The sequence below is a fragment of the Montipora capricornis genome, chromosome 9 (genome assembly GCF_036669925.1).
Source record: "Montipora capricornis isolate CH-2021 chromosome 9, ASM3666992v2, whole genome shotgun sequence".
Taxonomy (NCBI): Eukaryota; Metazoa; Cnidaria; class Anthozoa; order Scleractinia; family Acroporidae; genus Montipora; species Montipora capricornis.
Window position 1 is genome coordinate 11,926,183 of NC_090891.1, and position 7,500 is coordinate 11,933,682.

Below are 7,500 nucleotides of genomic sequence, written 5' to 3' on the forward strand. Positions count from 1 at the left end.
TGAACTAAGCAGTCTCCTTGCTTCGAAATCCTACGAACTGGTCGCCATTACAGAAACATTTTTAGACTCAACGATAAACAACTCAGCTTATTCAACGTAAAGAGGAGAGATCGTTCAAGACATTGTGGTGGAGTTCTCTTGGCTGTTCACCAGGGTTTGTGCTGCATTAGAAAAACAGATTTCGAAACTGATTGTGAAATTTTATGGTGCGAGATAATTGTTAAGAAACCTTATTCAAGAGTCCTGGTAGGGGTATTTTACAGACCTTCTTCAAGCGACATCAACTACTTAAAAGAGTTTGAAAGATCCTTATCGCTTATCGAACGTAGTGGTAGTAATCTAAGTATCCTTTTATTGGGTGATTTCAATCCTCCCCAGATTGTCTGGTCCACTCCATCACCAACGTGTCCTGACAATTTGTCGTCTACTTTCTGCGTTATCATTGCGGATTACTTTCTTATAAACCAGTTGGTACTTCAACCCACCCGCTAACAAAATATTCTCGATTTGGTTTTCATCACAGCCCCGGAGTTGGTAAAGGATCTGGAAATTTGTCAACCTGTTGGGGGATCTGATCATTGTTCGATTGAATTCACGCCAAAATTAAAGTTCAGAGACCAGAACGTAGCTGTAGAAGCTGTAGATTTGTTTACAACTATCGCGCCGCTGATTGGCTGAGTCTACATGAAGATTTTTCTAATTTGCAATGGGACTGTTTATATCTTATGGAGACTGTGGATGATGTCTGGGATGCTTGGACGAACGCAATATTCCATCAAAACAACTTAAACCTCAGCGCAACGCACCGTGGTTAAACGCCGAGGTACTGAAATTAATTCGCAAGAAGCGTGGATTATGGAAACAAGCTAAATCCTCTGGGGACCCCGCCTAATTGGTTAAATACAAAAGGCTAAGTAACAGCGTGAAAGACCATTTAAACAAGGCGTACTGAAACTACGTCAACGAATAAAAAATTCTGGTCTTTTGTTAAAGCACGTACAGGCAATCGTAGAGTGGCAAGCTGCATCGAGTATGAGGCAAAAAGAGCATATTCACCACTCGATAAAGCTAATCTTTTCAGCAGTTTCTTCCAGTCTGTGTTCATCGTGGACTCAGAAGTAAGTGATTTCCAGAATCTTAGTCAGCTGACCGATCATGTTATCGGCGACTTATATCTTGTAGCGCAGATGAAGTGGCGAAACTACTTCAATCAATCGATGTCAACAAAGCATCTGGCCCTGACAATATTCCTCCAAGAATTCTCAAGGAATGTGCAATGGAATTGGCCTTACCAAAAATTGGAAAGTTGCAAATGTTGTGCTAATATTCAAATCTGGCAAAAATAACTTGGCAGATAAGAAGACACTTGTTCTTTGAAAACTGTTCAAATTGGCCGTGGCGAAGACAAAAAGACAACATCTGTACTCCATTTCTCTCAATGCTCAAAACTCTAAAATCCCGTTCCTGGCGTCCATTTCGTTTGACACCAGGGACCCTCAATTTTATATTCTTGTATTTTTTTATTGAAAAAAATCTCAAACGCATTTATCAATTAGTATCAGACGTTCCTTGAAGCGTTTGCAGCAACATGATTGTTTTTAAAGGGCTCTGAACAATCTGGCCATTATAAATGATGTGAAAATCGTTTTATGTAACACCTACTTCACCGTTCTTCCGTATAACTACCTTTACCCAGAGGAGAACATTGAGATGCGTTGCAGACCTTTGAAGAAAAACTGATAAGTTATCTATTTACGCAAACCTCTTTAAACCTATTTAAGTTAACTGTTAGCTGAGAAATGGCCAAAAATTTAGCTGACAGCTGAGATTCCGATACCCCCATCCTGACCCTTCTACTTGGATGATCCCAATTCACTCATTATCCAGATATTTATGCTTAAAATTTCGTTTATTCATGATGACTCTTGTTTGTAAATCTCAACTTTTTTATTTTGTACTTATTTGTTGTTTTGAGTTCAGTTAAATAAATTATCTGATCTGATCTATCTGTGAATATGCAAACTCTAAGCACATGTAAGTAAAGGCGTGTTCGAAAACCTTTGTCAATGTTTAACGCGAAGTATATTTTACACTCTGGATAGCGAGTTATCCACCGGATAAAGGTGATCTCTGGCCTGAAACATTCAAAGTCCACTTGAAGACACCTAATCGTCCTAGGCCTGTGAAAGCTATAAAATCAGCAATCCCCCCAATTGTAGATTCAGTTACGCAGCACGGGAGTGAACTATGATTACAGAGGCCTTCGTGAAAGCGCTCTTGTTCGGGGCCGACTAATTAAAGAGGGAGTCCACACTAAGAGACTAAATGACATCACAGTGAACCCGTAAACTCAGCCCAACGCTTCACGTATTCACGAGTCAAAAATGGTCACAAATCAACTAATTTAGCTCTTTGTCGCTCTAGGAATTAACCTCGTATCTCTTTTTTGAAATTACGATCCAAGTCCCTCCCCGAGTCAGAGTCCTATTTTACGATACAATCCTTTTGTTGCTTACAGACTACGTCAATGATCGGCGAACTTGCTGGCCAGAGACGGATTTGATTTGAGGATAAAATAGTCCATCGAAATTGAAGAACTAGGCTCTAAATAAATACCTTTCCAATTTTAGATGGCAATTGTTTAATCCTCCACTGGAGTGCTAAGCCAAGGTTATTATTTGGCAGTGAAGAAAGACACCTCCCTTGTTGTGACTTAAATAGCCAATTGAATTCCTGACAACAATGACAGTATAAGGCAGCTTAAATAAGACACATTGCAAGAATTTTGGTTTACATTATTAAACATCGCGTTTTTTTTATAACAAGAGTTTTCACCACCACATTTCCAAACAGTGATAAGAAGCAACGCGTTGAGGTCTAACGCAATGTCTTCATATGGCTCCAATGTCTTCACAGGTTAGCATTATGGAATACATGTATATCATTGCTAACTCAGGCATTCAGTTAGTTCGATATTGTTTAGCCATGTCAAGGGATTTGTCTCGCTGCATTAATCGCTGTCTCATTCTCTTGAGGCCGCAATCCTGGTGAAATACAGCGATCATGGCGGCAGCAGCGAAAAACCAGCAAAAGCCCGAACAACACATTTTTTTTCTTTCTCTCCCAAAGAGAAAATGCGGTCATTGTGGCGTTGACTTATACTGTTGCAGTGAACACTTTGATTTCATATATAAGTGAGTAAAAATATAAATTAAAAAGCCCTCAAATCTAACAGGCCATCACGGAGTAGTTAGTATTATATAGTAGGCGCTTAATTTTATTAAAGCTCCTGGCAGTATTGCGAATTAAATGTAGGAGTTTCGGCCGAAAGATTATGATTGTTATTTTTTGAAAGTCATGAGCGCCTTTGCAGTTTTACGCATTGAGAGCTTTTTCATACTCTCCGTTGATTTCCAGCATTGCTTTACGATGTTTACTTTACGTGGTTTTCATAAAATTAAAGTAGCAGATCGACTAATACTGATATAGTAACAATGAATTAGGTTTTCGATGACAGAAATAATTTTGCTCTTTGTCCCCAAATGACAAAAACTGTGGTATATTTTATTTGTTCTTACGAGAAAAAAGTTAATTTTTCCGAAAATCGAATTAACGACAAGATTAATCACGAAATACGATGCACCATCGATTTAAATCAAAATACAAAATTACGAACAGGTACTTTTGCATCCATGTATGAGTAATTAAAACACAGCGTGGGTTGTAGGCCGCACCGGCTAATGAATACATATATTAATAAAGGAGGTAAAAAGGCTGTTAGCGTTTTCATATACTTTATCAGGAATTATCAGAATTACTAGTTTTCCGAATGAAAATCAGAATTTTGCAACTTTTCTTCACGGCTACAGCGTCAATAGACCCTCCTCCAAAATGGCGGCCGAAAATTCAAATAAGTTGAAATTAAAAACGAATACCAGCAGTAGAAAAAAAACCCTTTATTTTAGAAACCCTGCAAAGTGTCAGTGTATTAGATGTTATATCAGCTGAGAAAATTTAAGTTGAAAAATGAAAAATTTACAGACGTTTGTATGACTAGGGTATGGAGTATACCCCCAGCAGGCATACAAACGCCTGTAAATTTATCAAATTTACATTTTCTTAGCTGATGTAACACCTAAAACGCTGAAACTTTACAGGGTTATTAAAATAAAGGTGCTCTTTCTATTTCTGGTATCAGGTTTTCATTCAATTCAATTTTAAGTCATTCAAATCCGTTTCCGCCAATTTGGAGTAGGATCTATAGTCATGTAATTGTTATTCCACGTGTAGTGACCCTCCCCCTACCCCCCCCCCCTTCCCCCCTTCACTCTTTTCACAACTCTTTCGCGGCCCCACTGGACCGTTTGGCATTTGGACAGTCGGTTGGAATGCTTTGAAAGTCGAGGATTTACCAAATTAATCAATGCGTTGCCTCATTGGCATATTCACAGCGCATAATCCAAATCCGTGCTTTGAATCTCACTGGACGAATAACCATAGCCGTTGTTCTAAAGCTTCTGATATCCTTATATCGAAAAAGCACTTAAAATAATTATTAAATGGAGACACATTGTTCAGCTGAGCGTCTTTCCTTTTTGTCTCATAGATGTCCCTCTCGGTCCAAGCACAAATCTGAGTGGAATAGAACATATCTTTATATCAAAGCAACTTAATGCTGAACCAAAAAGACAAAATGAAAATGGTAAGGACATTTGTACACAGCCTAAAGTCCCGGGGTAAACCACTCCAATGTGTAATAAGAGTGAACGGCTCCTGGTAATAGACAAAACTGAAGGCAGAGGAGCCCGACACGTTACGGATCAAGTTTAGTCATATAAGACCAAATGCAATGCCAGTATGCTTATGGAAAGTTATATGAATTCCAGCCGAAAAGCACCGCCGCCAGGCATCTTCCCTTCTTAAGGAGCTAGAAAGTAAGCCCAATGGGAAAAGATAATAACACTGTCGAATCGTTATTATTATTATTCCGTTCAAAAACTGATTCTATTTGTTGCGCATGGAGCCAATCAGGGTTACTGCTAGTTTTAAACAAATAGCGCCTGAATGGGCAAACGCCTAGCTTTGTTGAGTTTCCAAGAATTCACTGACTTGCTCATTGAGGCTTGGATTGTGTTGACCAACATGACGATTAAGTCCTTTTAATTATGGTGGTAGGTTGGCCCCTTTGGCGATACTTAGCTTCATAGTTGATTTGCATCTTTTTACAAAGAAAATTATTCGAGCTCCATACTGCGCTGTTGCCATCAAAACTGTCAAGAGGAATGTCACCCTTCTGTTACTATAAACTGAAAGCAAATGCTTCCAAGATGGTCAAGGGCAACTGGAGTTAACCGTAAACATGAATTACCTGAAGTAAGCGGACTCCGCTTTACTTCTTTATTTCTAAAAGAAACGAAAAAAGAATGAGCAGTTTTAAGGTTCAAAGCTTTCAACTAACCATGCATTAACTATGAACTAACGTTCACATGCATGAAATGGTTTGGCACTTCAATGCTGTATTGTTCTGTTCTGAATTGCGGTTGAATTCCCCTAAACAACAGCCTTCTGTTTCTGGCATTAATATGCGCCGAGCCTACGATGATGAGGTAATTATCATCGGAAAATTACCGGCGTGCTCAATTAGTTGCCTTTGGGGAGTGAAGTGTGGAAATTTGCTTGATCAGTTGTGGTTTATTCAGGAGAACCCATGCAAGGGAAAAATGAAGGCTTGATCATGCGTTCTGTGCATTTTGGAAGAACAGTGGATTTAATTGAATCAAGATCGATATGAAGAGGGAAAAAACCGAAAGAAGACAACGAGAGTAAATCAAAACTAACCACAAAGCAACCCTCGAAAAAGGCTTTGTCGAGTAGCACGACAAAATAAACGGAAAAGCTGACCAGGTCTCATCTTTGCTCAAAACATTGTAATGAAGCAAAATAAATGGGGTCCTTTAATTTGCTGAAAGCAATACAGCACTCTTTACGGCAAACATTGAAAACACTGGCTAAGATTTTCAATGAAGGCATTCGTTCAAGTCGAGTCTTTTAGAAAACTACTGGTTGTGTGTGGGGCACTTGACAAAAAGTGACAACACTTTGAGTTGTTCACAAAACCAACGACGTGAAACTACTGGTCGTAAAAAAAAGTGTCCAAGCTTAGAACATTTAAGAGGCCATATTTTACAACAAGCTTCGTCTAAGTAACTCGTTAATTACGAAAGCATATCTAAGTATTACGAAGTATCAAATGCTTTGGTTGTTCGATCAGTTGATAGACGTAGAGAATACCAAGTGAGATGGAAGTTCGCGTTAAGCCAATGTCACTGTCACCGGCCCCCATCACGGGGAAATTTGTCATTGCCTTGCCTTTTAGTATCCAAATTTCCCGCTCGTGTAGCAATCGGAAATTTTGAATTTCCCTCGGCGTTTAGCATGCTATTGTTTTCACAACAAAGGCTATTGTTTACAACATTTCCATTTAAGGCCATGTTCACACGAGATAACAACAGCTTCTACTCATGAATTTAAGACTCATTTCTTGATATGATGATTAGCAATGTTATGGTACCATAAGAAGCAGCAATTATTGCTGAACAAGATGCGGTCATTATTGTAATGAAATAAGTCACCGTTGCAACGGGAAAGCCCTGCAATAACACCCTTTAATTTTAATTTAGTTACACAATCTCAAAAATTAAACAAAGCCAGTGACCCCCAGTTTTTAATGCTGGAAACTGATCAAAAGGCCAACATGAAACAGTCTGCAAAGTTAAAAAAATTCTGCTCTACAGAATCAAAGCCACCTTAAATCTGTGATTTTTTTAAGGTGGCTGCGCCTCGTGAGTCCACAACATTTTGACCACTGTGATGACGAATGTCGTTGTCGATAAAGAGTACAGGCACCGCAGAACCACATTTGTTAAATTCCTCATAACCTCCTGAAAGTAATGACGACGTGCAGCTTTTTATTTTGTCCATTGCAAATGGCGACCTTTTCTACTGAAATCTCTGGCTACGTTCAGTTTCAAACTGAAAGTTTTTGAGTCCACAGGGTCCTATTTGCAAAGAGTAGGAGTAACGACTGAAGTTTGGAATGGGTGGGTTATATCATGCATGACATGATTTAATACGATTTCTATATTTTGTTCGTGCATTTGTCTCGCCGCAGGTAACTTTGACTTCAGGACTTGTCACTGAAACAGAAACTTGTTTACCTAGTGTTAAAATATACCGTAGTACCAGTCCTGATGAAATCATTTCCCAAAAACTCCACTTTCATGATAATCTTACAAACTTCACACTGATAGAGAAAATCTTTGAAATACCATATACCGGTATTTGAATTGCAGAGTTGATATTCAGTTGACGTTAAAGAGGTCACTACATTGGAAATTGCCTCATACGTATACGTCTTTGATTAATTTCGGATTGTAACACACTCTTTAATTTCCGTACTTTTTGTTTTTCACGTGTCGAAGCCAATGCAAGTAAGTCTAA